The sequence below is a fragment of the Dama dama genome, chromosome 22 (genome assembly GCF_033118175.1).
Source record: "Dama dama isolate Ldn47 chromosome 22, ASM3311817v1, whole genome shotgun sequence".
In the NCBI taxonomy this organism is placed as follows: Eukaryota; Metazoa; Chordata; class Mammalia; order Artiodactyla; family Cervidae; genus Dama; species Dama dama.
In genome coordinates, this window is record NC_083702.1 from 25,725,365 (window position 1) to 25,745,554 (window position 20,190).

The following is a 20,190-nucleotide window of genomic DNA, read 5'->3' on the forward strand; positions in this document are numbered from 1 at the left end:
TGTTAGAAAGTAAGGAAAGATTTTTTTTTTAACTTTCATTAATAGAGAGATGTCAAAGGAAGACAGGAACCAACTGAAAGAGTTCACAGTGTCCAAAACTGAAACAATTCGGGGAACAAAATAAAGTAGTATTGGATTCCAACCCAAAGTACAAATATAAATATACCCAGGAGTCCAGACCAATATAAGCAAATAGTTGAGTAAATTAATAAATGGAGTGTGAGTGAAAGTCGCTCAGTTGTGTCCAACTCTTTGCGACCCCATGGACTATACATGCAGTCCATGCTTTTCTCCACGCCAGAACACTGGAGTGGGTAGCCTTTCCCTCCTCCAGGGGATCTTCCCAACTCAGGGATCAAACCCAAGTCTCCTGCATTGCAGGGGTATTCTTTACCAGCTGAGCCACAAGGAAAGCCCAAGAACACTGGAGTGGATAGCCTATCCCTTCTCTAGGGAATCTTCCTGTCTCAGGAATCAAACCAGGGTCTCCTGTATTGCAGGCGGATTCTTTACCAACTGAGCTACGAGGGAAGCCCTTAATAAATGGAGGAAAGAGACAAATCTTCCATGCAAAAAAATTCCAAAAAATGTATATAAATACTCTACCCTCAAGAAGGAGAACCATAATTCTCCACTTCTTAAGTATAGGCTGTTCACAGTGACTTCCTTCTAAGAAACAGCATTAAAAGAAAGGAAAAAAGAGCGATTTTTTCAGTGCAGAAAACTAATACTACTGAAGCCAGGTGATCAAGATCAATATCAACAGTGATAAATCATGTCTGATAGTGAAAGTCACTCTGTTGTGTCTGACTCTTTGCAACCCCATGGACTATACAGTCCTTGGAATTCTCCAGGCCAGAACACTGGAATGGGCAGCCTTTCCCTTCTCCAGGGGGTCTTCCCAACCCAGGGATCGAACCCAGGTCTCCTGCATTGCAGGCAGATTCTTAACCAGCTGAGCCACAAGGAAAGCCCAAGAATACTGGAGTGGTAGCCTATTCCTTCTCCAGCGTAACTTCTCGACCCAGGAATCAAACCAGGGTCTCCTACATTGTAGGCAGATTCTTTACCAACTGAGCTAGTAAGCACCCTTTCCATTATGTGATAAAAGTAGCACTGTACCTTAGTGATCTTCCTCTCAAAAGCCCAAAACCTCAATCTGATAAGGAGAATAATATTCAACTAATTCCTATAAAGGGCATTCTCCAAATACCTGACCAGTACTCCTCAAAACTGTAAAGAGCATCCAAAACGAGGAAAGTCTAACAAACTGTCACAGCCAAGAGAAGCCTAGAGACACGTGACAACTAAGTGTACTGTGGCACCCGAGATGACAGGTGCTGGAAAAAAAAGGCACATTAGATATAACTAAGGAAATCTAAAGTATAAACTTTTGTTAATAATAATGTACCAATGAGTGTCCCTGGTAGCTCAGTGGTAAAGAATTCGCCTGGCAACACAGGAGATGCAGGTTTGATCCCTGTGGCAGGAAGATCCCCTGGAGAAGAAAATGGCTACCCACTCCAGTATTCTTGCCTGGGAAATCCCATGAACAGAGGAGCTTGGCGGGACTATAGTCCATGGGGCTGCAAAAGAGTCCAACAGGACTCAATGACTACACAACAATGTAGCAAGACTGTCTCATTGATGTAACAAATACTAATGTAGGATAGTAATAAGAGGGGAAACAATATGGAGGTATATGAGATGTCACTTTACTATCTTCACACTTTTTCTATAAATTTGATCTAAAAAATAAAATGCTTTTAAAAATACCATTTAAGAATGTATCTAGAAAACACTGAAGAGGCTGTAGTAAAGCACAGAAGAACCTCACACCTTCCATGGATACACTAAACCTCAAATGTTTACAACTAGTCCATTACAGAATTCTTCTGAAGAAAATATTTTCAGTCACTAACAGCTGCAAACAATTTCACACAGTAATTCCCTGCAGGGATGTACCCTAAGTGAAGTACTTAACTAAAATTAAAATTCTTTTTCCTCTTACATACCATTGCAGATGTCTGAAAGTTTGGAATTATCATTAACTTGTATTTCCTTATGATGACCCAAACATAGCTGTATGCTTAATACAACTCCGAAAAGCTAACAAACTTTAAATAAATCAAATCAGTGCTAAAATATCCATCTGACAAAACTTCAAGCATCTAAATCAAGACCTTAAGAAAAACCATCATCTTTTATTCCAGATACTCTTAATGCATTTCCTTATACACGTCGTGGTTCAAGTGAGCTGCTGCAGAATTAAAGTAGGTAAGTGAAAAAAAAAAAAACAGAAGAGTCCAGAGAAGAATAAAAAGTAGTGGGTGAGGATTTCCCCCGTGATCCAGTGGTAAAGACTCTGCCGCCACTGCAGCGGGGCATGAGTTTGATTCCTGGTTCAGGAACTAAGATGCTGCATGGCCAAAAAAAATTTATAAATTTTTTTAAAAAGTGTAAAGTAGTGGGTGAACACGGGGTGTAAAATAATGAAAGGAAAGGAACAGATTACTATTTGAAATGTATCACATAAAATCACTGAAAGGAAAGGGCAGGAAGCCTATGTCATAGCATAAAAAAAAAAAGGAAACTGATATCTGTAAAGTATTAGCATAGACAAACAATTAAAAGCAGGAAAATCTAGAGACAAAAGTAAAATAAAAATCCTTACATTTGATCAGAAACAAGCCAAATGTTCAAAATTTGGCATTAGATTCCCAACAGGGAACAAACAAGAATAAACCATTTTGAAGAAACTTCATGCTAAATACAACTTAAAATATTCCTCCAATATTAGTAAAAGGATGAAAATTACTATACAATGATATTCAATGACACTGAAAAGTGGGAGAAAAAAGATTACAAAGAGGATGTATTAAATATTGTGAGTTATCTCACAACACTGGAATTAAAAGCAAGTTATCTTTCCTTCTCGTCTTCTATGAAGAGAATAACTTGTGGAATTTTTAGAAGTCTTAATTTCTGAATTCTGCACTAAAGGCAGTCTATAAAATGTTACTACATTTGTGATACATTCTACCCTACCCTTTACATGGCAAGTCTACAAAGTGGGTTATTTTTCAAATTGCCAAGTAAAAATGTGAACCCATGACCAAAAATTTCCCACACCAGCTACATAAGAACTACAGTAATATGTCCAGAAAACTCCAATTCCAAATAGAAAATAGGTGAGAAAGGATAACACAAGTCTTTAATTTTCAATGACCACATGATCTAAATTACCGGTTCACACTTTACAAAACCCAGTTCCCTGTAGAAGAACAGTATCCTTTCAATGGGAATACATTAGAAGCAATACACAACACAGTTACTTTGTTATATGTATATAAAGAAGACTTTTGGGAATCCCAGTTCTTCTATTCCACCCCCCCAAATAAAGCCAAAACCAAAGTAGTCACAGGCGCCTCAAACCAAATTTTATCTGAACTCTTCAGATATTAGCTATTCCTCTTATTATCTGAGGTGAGGACTGAAACCGTCAAAAGAAAAACAATAATACATTCCATGGAAATACATTTTGTAAAGGTGAATTCCAATTCCTAATGCTCTAGCACTCTTGACGCCTAAGGGGTTCAAATCCTCATACCTAATACAGCATCCTACCCCCAAAGAGAGTCCAGCGAGGCTGTGGGTACCATGGGGAAAGGATCTGACAAACAATGCAAGCGAGGGGACGGTCCCTGGCAAGATTCTGCATACAGGGAGTCCTTGAAAGGAGAGAAGAAAGTGAGAGCGTAGGAGGAGCGGGCAGGGTCTTGGAAACCCACTCCGAAGGCATTTACTGACAAAGACCCCAGAAGGGCCGTCTTCCCAAAAGTAAAATGGTGAGTGAGCCGAGTGAAGCCGCTAAGAAAGGAAAGTCACCAGGAATTAGCAGTGACAACTACGCACAAACAACGAGCTCTCTCGAAATTGGAGGGGTATGCGATGGGGTCTTGTTGCAAAGTGTCAACGGAAAAGACCACACACTCTCCCCCCTCCCCCCGCAATGTGGGGACGGGGAGGGTAGCTCTATGAAAGCCCAAGTCTCAGACAAGCCGGGAGAAGAATATTCGGTTCTGGAGTCGCCCGGAGGACCAGAGAAACGCAGGTGTACCTGCGGAAGCTCAGGTTACCGGGAAATATGACAAGGACCGTGTGCGTCTCCTCCGCCCACCCTGCCGGAGCCCCGGGCGCAGAGGGCGGGCACCGGCTCCGGGCGCCCGGGACCCGCGCGCGGACTCGCTCCGGAGGCAGCGCCCTAGCACACCTGGCTCCCGACACCAGTTGAAAGCAGTCAGAGTGAACGAAGGCGGACGCGGCGCCTGGCACCGCTCCATCTCGGCACACAAAGGCGGGTTTTGAAAATCGACGGAAGAGTCCGAGCCGCGGGACCCCGGTAGGCGCCCTCCTCCGAGGGGCTCTTACCTCGGATCCGCCCTCGGGGCCGCGGCTTCCCCGGAGGCGCCTCGAGCCCTCACCCGGCGGGAGGCGGCCGGGAGAAAGCCCCCGACCCGGACCGCTCCCTCCCAGTCCTCCGCGAGCCGCCAGCCGCCGTCGGCGCCCGGCCGAGGAGAAGCGGTCTCCCGGGGCGAGCTCAGCGCCGGCCTCGCGCTCGGCGAGACCGCCTCGCCCGCCGCCGCTGCCGGGGAAGTCTGGAGCTACACGCCCGCTCGCCGGCTCGCCCGCTGAATCGGCCGCGCGCCGCGCATGCCCAGTGCTCCTGCCGGGAGCGAGCGCGCGAGCGAGCACCGCGCGGCCCTGAGCCCGGCTCCGCTCTCCGGGTCTTGGCGGCAGCCGAGGCGCCGGGTAACTGGTCGACCCCAGCGCGGGACGCGAACGCGCCAGGAGGCCGGGTGGGCGGGAGAGGGGCGGGAGGAGAGAGGGCCGGGCACCGAGCGCAGCTGTCAAGGCCAAGATCAAAGTCGGACCGAAGTTCTGAGCCGCCGACGGGTTTCCAGAAGTGCCCTAGCAGGACCGACTAGCAGCCGGGAGGCGCTGGAAGGGGAGGAGAGCAAGAGGTTTGCCCCGGGCAAGAGTGGATGCTCCGAGCGGAGGGAGCGCCCCAGCTCCTGGTGCTCACGTCGTGGCCGCTAACCTGCGAACCGTAAACCCGGCGCACCCAAAGACCCTCCAGCCTCTGTCTTCCTCCCGGGACCCTCTCACCTATTGTTCCCCTTTTGTCGCTTCTTTTTGTTTTTCTCCCCAACTCATGCCATCAACTGGTGACACCCAAGGGGGCCTCGCTTCGGTCCCTGGGAGTCTCCAAACTGCCGGTCCTTAGCTGCAAGCAGCAAGACCAGACCCGCTTCACATGCCTGCCTGCGATGCTATTTTTTTCTCGTAGCTCCTGCCAAGAGCCTGATGTGGTTTGAAATAGTGGAGGCTTCTTCCACATAATGCCTGTCACGACCTTGCTCAGTTCAGTTCAGTCGCTCAGTTGTGTACAACTCTTCGCGACCCCATGGACTGCAGCAGGCCAGGCCTCCCTGGCCATCACCAGCTCCCCAAGCTTGCTCAAACTCATGTCCATCGAGTTGGTATGCCATCCAGCCATCTCATCCTAACCATCCCTCATAACCTTTTCTCCGCCCAGGAGCCCCTGGAACCCTGGAATGAAAAATCCTTCCGTGTGTGACATTGCCTTCACTTCTTCTTGAAACCCCCAGTTTGTCATAGCTATGGCCCCCTCCTTTCTTCGTTCTTTAAGGTCACGACTCCCAGGAATCAAGGAAAGACTATAAAATAAATTTGGTTAAAATAGATTGAATCTGCTTGTTTCGTCCATTAAGGAATAAGGGTAGTCAGGGGAAAGAAAGATTTCACACCAAGATGGGAAATAAAACCAGTACCCTAAAAGTAGAAATAGACCTTAAATCCGGTCCACTATCTTAAGTAGAAATCCTCTCTCCAATATTTCCTCTACACCATCAACCACTTAAACTTTTCCATTGTTAGAGATCTCTATTTTTATCTATATTATATATAATTATAATTTGTATTGAATACTATGCCAGGAACTATGCAATTTTTATATGCTATTGCTAATCCTTAAAATGAGATGGGCCTTGTTGTACCTACTTAGCAGGAAAAGGAAACTCAGAAGTTTCATTCCTTTTGGCAAAGCCAATGCTGATGCCAGAATTAAAATCCAAATTAAAAATCCCTAACTCTAAAGTCTGTGCCATATGATTTGTGAACATCAAATCAACTTTCCTTAACTTAAGCACTGGTGCTTATTCTGCCCCTAAGAGCCACACAAAATTAACCTCATTTCTTATAGACATTGTAAGCCTTGACATATTTGAACCAATTAAGTAACTACCAGATCTTCTCAAAATTTCTTCTTCTTCAAAATCTCTAAAACCTCTCACTGTTTTTCAAGTGGAATGGTGAGTCCTCATAAGTACACTCCACACCCTGCCTTGAATGTCCTTTGAGTTTTCACTTTTCTCCTTAAATTGTGTGCTCTGAAGAAAACACAATGTTCAAATATAGTGGGTTGAGAAGCAAGTATTGCAGGGATCAACCCCTTTGATTGAGGCATATCCTGACAATCAGTTCAGTTCAGTTCAGTCACTCAGTCGCGTCTGACTCTTTGCGACCCCATGGACTGCAGCACGCCAGGCCTTCCTGTCCATCACCAACTCCTGGAGTTTACCCAAACTCATGTCTATTCAGTTGATGATGCCATCCAACATCTCATCCTCTGTCTTCCCTTTCTCCCACCTTCAATCTTTCCCAGCATCAGGATCTTTTCCAATGAGTCACTTCTTTGCATCAGGTGGCCAAAGTATTGGAGTTTCAGCTTCAACATCAGTCCTTCCAATGAACACTCAGGACTGATCTCCTTTAGGATGGACTGGTTGGATCTCCAAGGGACTCTCAAAAGTCTTTTCCAACACCACAGTTCAAAAGCATCAATTCTCCAGCACTCAATAATGCATCCCAAACCTGCATTAGGTTTTTTAGCAAGCATGTTGCTGCTGCTGCTAAGTCACATCAGTCGTGTCCAACTCTGTGTGACCCCATAGACGGCAGCCCACCAGGCTCTCGTCCCTGGGATTCTCCAGGCAAGAACACTGGAGTGGGCTGCCATTTCCTTCTCCAGTGCGTGAAAGTGAAAAGTGAAAGTGAAGTCACTCAGTCGTGTCCGACTCTTCCAGACCCCATGGACTGTAGCCTACCAGGCTCCTCTGTCCATGGGACTCTCCAGGCAAGAGTACTGGAGTGGGGTGCCATTACCTTCTCCTAGCAAGCATGTTACAGAGAGGTAAAATATCCAAGTCAATTTCACATAGACTACAATTAAACCATATCTTTCACCTAACATAGTTTATACTTCCATAATTTTATGTTTGGGCTTCCCTGGTGGCTCAATGGTAAAGAATCCACCTGCAATGCAGGAGATACAAGAGATATGGGTTTGATGCCTGGGTCAGGAAGATCCCCTGGAGAAGGGAATGAAAACCCATTTCAGTATTCTTGCCTGGAAAATCCCATGGACAGTGAGACTGGCAGGCTACAGTCCATGGGGGTGCCAAGAGTTGGACATGACTAAAGCAACAGCACATGCACACACACTCATTTACATCCTTACAACAATCTTCTAACAGTCTCCATTTTATACAGGACGGGGGAAAATACACAAAAACATGAGCCATAAGTCATCTATTATGTGACAAAGTTGAGGTTTGAACTCAGACAGCTTGGCTCCAGAAAACATGCCTTTGATGATTATGTTCTACAGTATATTAAAAAGGAGTAGACAGAGAGTGTAGAAATTCCAAACCAGAAGAGGAAGGGCAAGGCAATAAGAAATGAACAAATAAATATAACAGTGTATCCATTTTTCTACCCTGTGCAAAGAAAAACTTAAAAAATACTGGAAAGAAGTGTAGAAAAGGGGGGTCAAATAAAAGATAGAAAGTAAAAAGTGAAGGGAAAAACATTCAAATATGTAAGTAATCACAACATAAATAAATTAAATTCTACAGCTAAAAGAGTCAAAGTACTTTTCAAAAACATTGGTAAATGTTTTTATAAATGTATTTATAAAACATAAGGACATTGAAAACATAAGATATATCAGATATATAATAATGAAGAGAAGACTGGTGAAGCTACATTAATATCACACACAATGAACTTTAAGATTAAAAACCATTATTGGAGATAGAAAGGGCATCACATAATAATAAAACCTGTAAGGAGAAACTGATAGATCCAACATTATGTTGGGGCTATTTCAAAATTATCTTACCTATTGATAAGTTATTGATAATTCCATGTATATAGATAGATACAGATATATAGATACACAACATTTAGAGGTTACAATATCGACATACAACACTAACAGAATACACATTCTCATCAAACCTGTAAGAAATACTTACATTAAATTTACCAGTGTACCTTAACGCATTTCAAAGAATTTGGATTATTTAGACCAGGAGTTGAAAAGCTTCTCTAATGGGCTAGATCCCAGGTGGTGCTAGTGGTAAAGATCCCACCTGCCAACACAGGAGATAACACAGCAACTAGCTCTGAAACATGTGTATTACCATATGTAAAATAGATGACCAGTGCAAGTTTGATGCATGAAGCAGGGCACTTAAAGTCAGTGCTCTGGGACAACCCAGAAGGATGGGGTGGGGAGGGAGGTGGGAGGCAGGTTCAGGATGGGGAAACACGTGTACCTGTGACTGATTCATGTCGACGTATGGCAAAAACCATCAAAATATTGCAAAGTAATTATCTTCCAATTAAAATAAATTAATTTTTTAAAAAAGAAAAATAAAAGACTCCACACCTCCACTGCAGGGGGCACAAGTTTGATTCCTGGTTAGGGGTACTAGGGTCCCACATGCCGAGTGGCCATAAATAGATAAATAAATAAAAATATGCCAACCATTCTTAGCTCACCAGCTGTAAAAAAAAAAAAAAAAAAGCAGGTGTTGACTGGGTTTGTTGATTCCTAATCTAAACTTGGTAATCTCTGCTCACAAGGCAACTGATTTAGAAATACATTGCAGACTAATTTTTTAAGATTTCACTTAAAAGTTAAATAACAGTACATTTTAATTTTTAAAGATCCACTTAAATAAGTGGGATTTAAAAATATACTTCCAAATAACCATGGATCAAGGGGGAAATCATGAATGAAAATTTTTAAATACTTAGAACTGAAAAAAAGAGAAATAAGTTCTGGCATAGTCAGGACATGAGATATTCTCTAGCAGTGAACATGAGGTGACCACAACATTCAGCAGCATAAATGATTCTTAGAGAATAAAGTTAAGTGAAGATCACATAAATTATGTACAGTAAATTGCTCCTTTTACAAAGTTCAGGAACAAGCATAACTAAATAACATATTATTTGTTGTTGTTCAGTCAATCAGTCATGTCTGACTCTTTGTGACCCCATGGACTGAAGCACGCCAGTCTTTGCTGTCCTTCACCGTCTCCCAGAGCTAGCTCAAACTCGTGTCCATTGAGTTGGTGATGCCATCCAACCATCACATCCTCTGTCGCACGTATATAGTTGCTAAAACCAGTGTATAAACCAAGGAAAGTTTATCTTAAAATTCAGAATAGTGGTAACATCTAAGGAGTCAGGAAGGGAAATGAAAAAAAGGAGGTTTTTATAGACAAATTGTGATAGTGATGTACTGGTGGTTCAGACAGCAAAGAATCTGCCTGCAATGTAGGAGATCTGGGTTCCATCCCCGAGTCAGGAAGATCCTCTGGAGAACCCCTGGAAAAGGGAATGGCAACCCACTCCAGTATTGCCTGGAGAATTCCATGGACAGAAGAGCCTGGTGAGCTACAGTCCTTGGGGTTGCAAAGAGTCAGACATGACTGAGTGACTAACACTGCTGCTACTTCTAATGTACTGTGTGTCACTGGTGGTTACCGTAATTACCACTCTTGCTCCTGTGGAGGAGAAGGTTGTTGAATTGCATACAGCAGGGAGGAGGACATAAATGCAGGGAAATGGTTATAGCTATGGAAAGGCTAGAAAAGATGAGCCAGAATGAGAGAAGAGGGACAAGGCAATTGTTACTCAGATTTGTGGTGAAAGCGATCCAGTTACTGTTCTCTTATTTACCTGGACACAGTTCATCAGAATGTGAGATTGCTTTTTATCCCTGACCCTTCAAAGTCCACTGAGCTCTGTAGATAAAACATTCCTTTCCAGGAGGACCACAGGTAGTCTATCCCTAATTTTATTTATTTATTTATTTTTTCTAGAAAAATGTGTTATTTCAAAATAATCTCAGGTAGAAATACAAGATCTGGTTAGTCCTATAAACATTTAAGATTAGTAGTTTAAAATCCATTTATAAGTAAAATACAAGGCCTAGATATCTTTTTCAGGTGGGTTGCATCAAACATTTAAGAATCAAATATTTCTAATCTTATTTATTTATTTTTTTTGTTAACTTAATTTTATTATTTTTTTTATTATTAATTTTTCCCCTTTATTTATTTATTTTTTTTCAGTGGGTTTTGTCATACATTGATATGAATCAGCCATAGATTTACACGTATTCCCCATCCCGATCCCCCCTCCCACCTCCCTCTCCACCCGATTCCTCTGGGTCTTCCCAGTGCACCAGGCCCGAGCACTTGTCTCATGCATCCCACCTGGGCTAGTGATCTGTTTCACCATAGATAATATACATGCTGTTCTTTCGAAACATCCCACATTTTAAATCTGAAAGTTTGCTTTTACACCAAGGTTTATTTCCTCCAGAAATTCTAATGTCTCTGTACAATCGAGGGAAATTTAGTTCTCTTAAATCTGACTGTTATTGATTCCTTTCCTAGTAACACCTGAATATTCTTTAAAATGCAGATGAGACACCGTTCATTTTACCTATTTGAGATAACTGTACTGCTCATTCCACAGAATGGAAATTTGCCTTTTGAAAACAGTTATCTCACTAATTTTTTTAAAGGGAAGCAAGGCAACTTTTACTGAATATCTACTATGTGCCAGACACTGAGAGCTATTTGTACATAGTCTCTCAATTAATCCCTACTCCAAGATCACGAGAATGATTTTTTATCTCACTATTCATAGCTTTTTTTTCTAATCAGATCTAAACTTTTTATTTTTCCACTTGTGTCTAATCACAAAAGCAAATGAAAATCAAAGGAGAAAAATAAAATAGCCATGGGGAAAAGTAAGCCTTCAAAAAATCATTAATTTTAAATTACAGAAGAGCCATAAAATGGAATTCTAACTCACGATGAAAAAGAATGAAGTGGTTATATTAATTACTAACTTGGATGAACATCAAGATATATAGTCGTTTACAAGGAAATGTGAGTTGTAATACACTATGTAGTATGAATGAATTTATGTAAGAAAAGAATAACAGCTAAAGAAATACAGGCCATATTTTAACAGTATTTTTTATGGGGAGAAAGGTGATAGTGTAGCGAAGAGTTCCTTTCACTATTTAGTTAAATTTTTTTTGCCAATTTTATTTTATTTTTTTATATTTTTACTATTTTAGTTAATATATTTTTATAATGTTTGAATTTTAACAATGGACCTGTATTAATTTGTGGCAGAGAAAATTTAACATGGTAATATTTCGTGCATTTTGTGTGTTTCTGTCTAGAATTGAGTGAGATTTTTTAAATTTCGATTACTGAGGTCTAAAATATCTTTAGGTTTCTGAGCTAGAATAACCCTCAGGCTATTTAACAATTCCCCTTGGATACCCTCATTGGCATTGCAAACACAGACTCTGTTTCCTTAAGTTGGCACCCAAATTTTTTTTCCATTGACAGCAGAATCCTGGAGAGAAAAGAGGGTGGAATAAAACAAACAAACAAACAAAAACACCTCCTATTACACATTTGAAGATTTTAAGAAGCAAATTCACACCTCTTATTAGCTTTCTCACTCCAGTCACTCTGGTACTCAAGAAAATTCCAGCAACTTGAAAGATAATTTCCCTGATTGCTGTTGTTGTTATTCAGTCGCTCAGTCGTGTCCGACTCTTTGTGACCCTATGGACTGCTGCACGCCAGGCTTCCCTGTCTATCACCAACTCCCAGAGCTTGCTCACTCATGTCCATTGAGTCGGTGATGCCATCCAACCATCTCGTCCTCTGTCATCTCCTTCTCCTCCTGCCTTCAATCCTTCCCAGCATCAGAGTCTTTTCCAGTGAGTCAGTTCTTCGCATCAGGTGGCCAAATTATTGGAGTTTCAGCTTCAGCATCAGTCCTTCCAATGAATATTCAGGACTGATTTCCTTCAGGATTGACTGGTTTGATCTCCTTACAATACAAAGGACTCTCAAGAGTCTCCTCCAACACCACATTTCAAAAGCCCTGATAACGATGGGTGCTTAAATCCAAGTTTCCGCAAGACAGCAGCAAAAATATCGCCCAGATTCCAAGTCTAATTTCATCTTAAAGAACTTGGACACACACACACACAGAAATCTCTGGGTGCTTGTTGACTTTGCAGATACACTTTCCTTCTCTCTAATGAACACTTTATTTTAAATGCAAAGCTTTCAAAGTGTGTGTCACACTTTCTTATCTCCCTAAGCAGGGTGTTTATCTTTCTCACCACAGTTATCATTGTGCACATTCATGATTGTACCATGCAAGTACACAATTCTTTATACAAACCCTTGCAACTGGATGTTTGCATCTTGTGAAGGTAACATGGTGCTTATAATAGAGACCTATTCATAGCACCCCAGCAGGGTCTGTAATTAACACATTACTTCTGCAACAAAACAAATTCACACACTTTAAAATGAAGCTCATTAAGTAGCCTCATAGCCCTTCAGATTAGACAAGCACAAGTCAGGTCAGGCTTTGTCACCAAATGAAATTTGGAAAAAAAACAAAAAAGCAAACAAACAACTTTTAAAAAAACTTTTGACTTGATATGGCAGATAAAGCCATCATGAACCTGTATAATGGTGCCTCAGGAGGAACTGCATTGCTGGCCTTGCATTTGAAACGCTAATGGCTATCAGTTTGAGTGCTTAATGTTTGCTTCTTTAAGTCTTTCTGCCTCCTTTGTGTAGTTGGACAGTCTTCCATCCTTTTTTTTTGTTTTTGCTGTAACTTCCTCTACCACCTTCCTGCCCTAATAATTTATTATTTTTCTAAATTTCTTTACTTTTTAATTGAAGGATAATTGCTTTACAGAATTTTGTTGTTTTCTGTCAAACCTATTATTTTTATCCTGTGACTTGAAAAAAGATAAATTATTATAATTGAACAAGAAATTAGAGTAAGCAGATTTTAATAAGGAGCACTAAAGTTATTTTTTGATAAGATACAAGTTTTACTCACATTCTTGACAACACCTGTTTCAACAATTTAAAGACTTTATTCTTTACTAATGATTGTCACCTGTATTCACAATTTTTGAGATTGTTATCTTTGGAAAATAACTCTAACTTCCTGCTCTACAAAAAGGAAATATTATGTCTCCTTTTATAGATGTCACCTAGTTTCAGAAACTGACACCTGGTGAATCATGCTATTCTAAAATATGCATGTATGACCTTTCGGTGATACGAAAATAAGCTAAGGGCTACAGTTTATTTCAGTTCAGTTCAGTCGCTCAGTCATGTCTGACTCTTTGCAACCTCACGGACCGCAGCACGCCAGGCTTCCCTGTCCGTCACCAACTCCTGGAGCTTACTCAAACTCATGTCCATTGAGTTGGTGATGTCACAGTTTATTTCTTAAACAGTTTATTTACTCTTGCCCCAAAAATAATCACATTAGTTGCCTACATGCTCAGTCATGTCCGACCTTTTGCGACTCCATGGACTGTAGCCCACCAGGCTCCTCTGTCCATGGAATTTTCCAGGCAAGAATACTGGAATGGGTTGCCATTTCCTTCTCCAGGGAATCTTCCCAACCCAGGGATCAAACCTATGTTCCTGCCTCTCCATTGAAAGGCAGATTCTTTACCAGTGAGCCACCTGGGAAACCACAAAAAAATGTGATTACAATAAATATTAAAGTATTTACAAAACCTTAAATTATGATCTCGGGGTGACATTTCTAAGTCATCACAGTCAGTTGCCTGTATTTTCCTTCTTTACTCCACTGACAAGTCCTTCTGTGTTCTGACCCCACCCTGTATATTTATCTGCATTCATCAATGCTCCAGCTGTGAGCTTCCCACACCACCAATATGTGGAACCCTTCCATAGCCTTGCCCACAAGGGCCACACTAATCACTGTAACATGAAGAAGCCTGGGGTGGAGTGGAGGGGCAGGACTGGAAATCAATCTAGGAATGTTCATTATTCAAGCTTCCAGGAGGAAAGTAGCCATGACATGATGAAAGGAAAGTATTGAAAATTGTAGGAACCCAGAAACCCATTCAGATGACTCAAGCCTAAGAAAGCATCTACAGGCCTCTGATTCATCCATTCAGCAAAGATTCAAGCACTTGTCAAACACAGGGATGGGCCATGGGGATACAAAAAGCAGTACAAAATGGTCCCCACCCTCGAGGGCTTGCAGTATTAGCACTATCTGAGCCCAGAGAAATGAACGCCAACTCAGCTGTGCAAAGTCAGGCTGGCAGCACGGGGACTCATCCAACTGCCTTTCAACTTCCCAGATGTTCCTCGAGCACCCTGGCCTCCTTCCACCACAGCTCCAGCACTTGCTGTTCCCTGGCCCCGGAAGGCTTGTCTTCCAGATATCCACATGGCTTGCTCTCTCATTGCATTTAGGTTTCAACCCAAATATTACCTCATCAGAATAGACTTCTCTGACCAATCACTCTATTTAAAGCTATATACCCCCCCACCCAAAGTACTGTGTGTTGAGTCACTTCAGTCATTTCTGACACTTTGTGACCCCCTGGACTGTAGCCCGCCAGGTTCCTCTGTCCATGGGACTCTCCAGGCAGGATATACTAGAGTGGGTTGCCATGCCCTCCTCCAGGGGATCTTCCCAACCCAGGGATCCAATCCACATTTCTTATGTCTCCTGCACTGGCAGGCAGGTTCTTTACCGCTAGTGCCACCAAGGGGAGGGATTAATTAGGAGTTTGGGATTAATAGATACACATTCCTATATACAAAATAGGTAACTAACAAGAGTTTACTATATAGCACAGGGAGCTATATTCAAGATCTTGTAATAATCTCTAATGGAAAAGATCTGAAAAAGAATAGACTTATATATATGTATACACATATACATATATATTTATCAATCAATTCAGTTGCTTAGTAGTGTCTGACTCTTTGCGACCCCATGGACTGACTGCAGCATGCCAGGCTTCCCTGTCCATCACCAAACTCCCAGAGCTTGCTCAAACTCATGTCCATTGAGTCAGTGATGCCATCTAACCATCTCATTCTCTGTCATCCCCTTCTCCTCCTGCCTTCAATCTTTCCCATCATCAGGGTCTTTTCAAATGAGTCAGTTCTTCGCATCAGGTGGCCAAAGTATTGGAGTTTCAACTTCGACATCAGTCCTTCCAAGGAAATCAGGACTGATTTCCTTTAGGATTGACTGGTTTGATCTCCTTGCTGTCCAAGGGAATTTCAAGAGTCTTCTCCAACACCACAGTTCAAAACCATCAATTCTTCGGCACTCAGCTTTCTTTATGGTCCATCTCTCACATCCATACATGACTACTGGAAAAACCGTAGCTTTGACTAGACGGACCTTTGTTGGTAAAGTAATGTCTCTTTTTAATATGCTTTTTAATATGCTATCTAGGTTGGTCATATATATATGAGATATATATATATATATATATATAGCTGAATCACTTTGCTGTGCAGCTGAAATTAATACAACATTGCAAGATAATTATATTTCAATTTTAAAAAATGGTACCACCTAAACACACACAAACTCAATTCTTTCTCTCTCCTTCTTCCTATGGTTTCACTTTGTCTTCTTTTTTCTCAACACTTATCACAATCTGTGATAATCTTGTTCAATTAGTCATTGTCTGTTCCCCTCGTATAAATTCTGTGAGAGTAGGGATTTATCACTCATATTTATTGCTCTATCCCCAGTGTTGGACAGAATTAAATGAACAAATGAATGAGGAGAAATTTGAGCTGAGTTATGAAGAATATGTATCGATTTTTCAAGGGAACAAGTATTGTGTGTGTGGAAGGGGCCAGGGAGGACAGCAGAATGTACAGAAGAACAAGGATAATGCAAAGGAACCAAAGCACCTTGGAAGGAATTTAGAGGGAAATAAAATGATTGGTGGGTTTCATTCACTGTTAAGCAAGTGACAGAGTAAGTAAACGAATGAATGAACGCATGATTGAATTAATGACTGAGTTTTGGTCTTAAAGAACACATAAGCATAGATGGGTAGAACAGAAGACAGGAACTGGAGATAATTGAGAAGGCTGGTCTTCTACAACGAGGAAAATAAGGAAGACCTGAATGAAGAAAGTGGGAGCAGAGAAGAGAGACCACACCTGAGAAGCAAATAGAGCTGTGATGTGATTGAATGTAGGGGGAGTAGATGAGGGCAGAGGATTCTGACAGAAGTGTCTGGATGGGTAGGGGTACCATTGACCACACAGTAAAACCAGGATTGGTGAAAGGAGATGAGCTGCGCAGATAATTCACCCTGTGTTGTAAATCTTAGGATTAAAGTCTCTCTGTAATAGGTGGAGACAACTAATTTGTAGGTGGAACTGTGGACCTAAGTGTAAAGTGAAGACAGAAGACAGGTTTAGAATAGCATGGATGCCTTTATCTTCAGGAAAATAGAACAAGAAACAAAATTTAAGGATAATTTAAGAGAGCAAGAGGTAGAGGGAGGAAGAGGAATGTCCACCAAAAACAGAGAAGCACATAGTAGGGCGGTTAGAGGAAAACTGGAAGCTTAAGCCCCTGAGAACAAGCATGTGCTGTCTGGCTCACTGCTGTAGCCCCAGTATCCTGGCAGAGGGGGAGTTCACTTCAGTCACTCAGTCATGTCCGACTCTTTGTGACCCCAGGAATCACAGCACACCAGGCCTCCCTGTCCATCACCAACTCCCGGAGTTTACTCAAACTCATGCCCGTCGAGTCAATGATGCCATCCAGCCATCTCATCCTCTGTTGTCCCCTTCTCCTCCTGCCCCCAATCCCTCCCAGCATCAGGGTCTTTTCCAATGAGTCAACTCTTCGCATGAGGTGGCCAAAGTATTGGAGTTTCAGCTTCAGCATCAGTCCTTCCAGTGAACACCCAGGACTGATCTCCTCTAGGATGAACTGGTGGGATCTCCTTGCAGTCCAAGGGACTCTCAAGAGTCTTCTCCAACACCACAGTTCAAAAGCATCAATTTTTCGGTGCTAGGCTTTCTTCACAGTCCAACTCTCACATCCACACATGACCACTGGAAAAACCATAGCCGTGATAGACGGACCTTTGTTGGCAAAGTAATGTCTCTGCTGTTTAATACGCTGTCTAGGTTGGGCATAACTTTCCTTCCAAGGAGTACCCCTCTTTTAATTTCATGGCTGCAATCACCATCTGCAGTGATTTTGGAGCCCCAAAAAATAAAGTCAGCCACTGTTTCCACTGTTTCCCCATCTATTTCCCATGAAGTGATGGGACCAGATGCCTTGATCTTAGTTTTTCTGAATGTTGAGCTTTAAGCCAACTTTTTCACTCTCCTCTTTTACTTTCATCAAGAGGCTTTTTAGTTCCTCTTCACTTTCTGCCATAAGGGTGGTGTCATCTGTGTATCTGAGGTTATTGATATTTCTCCTGGCAATCTGGATTTCAGCTTGTGCTTCTTCCAGCCCAGCGTTTCTCATGATGTACTCTGCATATGAGTTAAATAAGCGGAGGGTAAAGAGATTCGCAAATACATGTGGGAAAGGGAGGAAGGGAAAGAAGGGGAAAGGGAAGGGAGGGAAAGAAGCTTGGAAGGAGGGAACTGATTAACAGGTGGCAAGAAGGATAATGAGAATGAAGAACTCAAATTCATCTTATTAAGGGCTTATAACATGACAGAGACCAGTTCAAGCAGCTTCTGTGGCTTCTCTCATGCTAGTCTCACAACGCCCTTGTGAATTAGGGATGATGATGATGATGATGACTGCCTCTTTATAGATGAGAAAATGAAGCCAGAGAAGCGAACTTACCCCAGTTTACACAGGAGGTAAACGACAGAAGCAAGACTTCCAGTCCAGCCATCTTACTCCGAAGCCCACTTGGCACAGATGGAAGAGAGTGCTTTGTGAGGGCCCTTGAGGGAAGAGGATTTCAGTGGAGGGGCAGCTCTGTGACCTGGGAAGGGGAAAGGAAGGAGAAGAAGTGGAGAGAGCAAATGTAGACTGCTACTGCAAGGAAGGAAGAGGGACCCATCGTAGCTGGAAAGGAACACAAGAGTGGCAGAAGCCGTTTTGTGTTTTTAATGAGCGAGTCTGGAGCATGTGGACTCGTTACAGTCTGTTTACATCACACCCCAGAATTGCTAAAAAGAAAAATGAGGGGGTTGGATGAGAAGACACGCGGGTTACTTCCAACTCTGATTCTACTATTCCACAACTTCGAAATTCTTTCTCAGTGGAGCCAGATGGAATATTTCACTCGATAACATTAGCTGGAAAAATGATTTAATATACTTTTAAAAAGGTAGTTAAATAGAAACCCTAGCCTCTTTATTTGAGTTTCCTTATAATTCATGAGTTTTTCATCTTTTCCCATCCTGGTTAGTGACACTTCTTGTCTTTAAGAGGAACCTAAAGTTTTTCTTTGTCTTTAGACCCAAAAAAGCCTAATGACATATTTTTGCTTTCTTTTCATAAGTTAGGAAAGGGTCAGGGTCATCTGGGTTCATATCCTTTTTACTCATTGCCTTTTCCCTTTTGTACCCTACTCCTCCTTCCACAGGAAAAAGTTAATTTAAGTGTAGGCAGTTATAGACAAGACATAATGCTTCTTTCACAATATGTCTTAAACCATGTAATCATTAGTGTTGTTTCCTGCAATTCTTTCTCCACTAACAATTCCTTGAAACCTTTCCTTTCCCCCAATTTTCTTTCTTTTAGGCTAAACTTCTCCTTTCCTCCTCCTCTATAAGCAACTGGAGTGTACACATACCATCCACATACACGTTCTGGATTTCATAATCCCAGAAATTATCCCAGACTCTCCTTTTCCCTCTGATTCTCCTTTTCCCTCTATTCTCAGCACACAGAGCCCTTTCAGTGACAAACATTCCTATCTTTTTCATGTCTTTGCCCAACTTTTCTATCTCTGCTGCTGACAAGTGCTCAGTCGTGTCCAACTCTTTGCAACCCAACGGCTGTAGCCTGCCAGGTTCCTCTGTCCATGGGATTTTTCCAGGCAAGAATACTGTAGTGGGTTGCCATTACCTTCTCCAGGGAATCTTTCCAACCCAAGGATCAAACTCATGTCTCCTGCATCTCCTACATTGACCAATGGATTCTTTACCAATTTGTGCCACCTGGGAAGCCTTTTCTATCTCTAGTTGCTCCTTTTCTGATCCACATGATGTCAGTTTTCAATGATCTACTAGCAGGGCTATGAGGATGGGGAAAGAGTTTGGCTATGGAAAACACAAGACTCATTTCTTTGCTGGCTTTGGGATGTGTTTTCACACTTACCCAAATTGGTATATACCCAATTTTGGAAAATCACAGCACTTCAAACAAAGTAAAGCTCTACTTGGAAGACATGTCTCAAAAGGAATTATGGAGCTATCCACTCAGCTAATCTTTGCTCATTTTGATTCTGGGCATCCCTCCAGACAATGGATGAATGGCGTTATCTCTTAGACAAATGCAAATAATCTTCCCAGAGAGATCTCTATTTTCCCCTCTAAAACATGATATCTTCCTAGCTCTCAGTTCCCTGGAGCAAGGTGATAATTAAAGTGTTTCAGGTTCAAAGGCAGTCTCTCTGAAATTCCTGATGAGCGAGCTTCAGACAGGAGGAAGAGTGAACAGAGATGGCAATGACATCATAAGTGAAACAGGCTACGATGTTAATAACATGTTGAAAACAAGACGTTTCTGCCTAGTATCAATAATTGACTCTGTTCACATTTTCCTGACACATGTGAATCCAAATCCCATCATTCATAATAGTCTCTATTTTGGCAGGCGTGTGCACCAAGCAAAGACGAACAGAGTGCAAGTAGAGGATCTTTGTCAGTACCCTAGCCC

At 41.9% G+C, this 20,190-nt stretch overlaps 1 protein-coding gene across 1 annotated transcript in view; it reads right to left on the reverse strand.

Moving 5' to 3' along the window:
- Positions 1–4,584, reverse strand: part of EPS8 (EGFR pathway substrate 8, signaling adaptor) — a 202,081-nt gene extending 197,497 nt beyond the window's left edge. The window contains exon 1 of the mRNA XM_061125076.1: positions 4,432–4,584. The gene's annotated coding sequence lies outside the window, so the exon portion shown is untranslated. The remainder of the gene's footprint in view (positions 1–4,431) is intronic.
- Between the last annotated feature and the right edge of the window lie 15,606 nt (positions 4,585–20,190).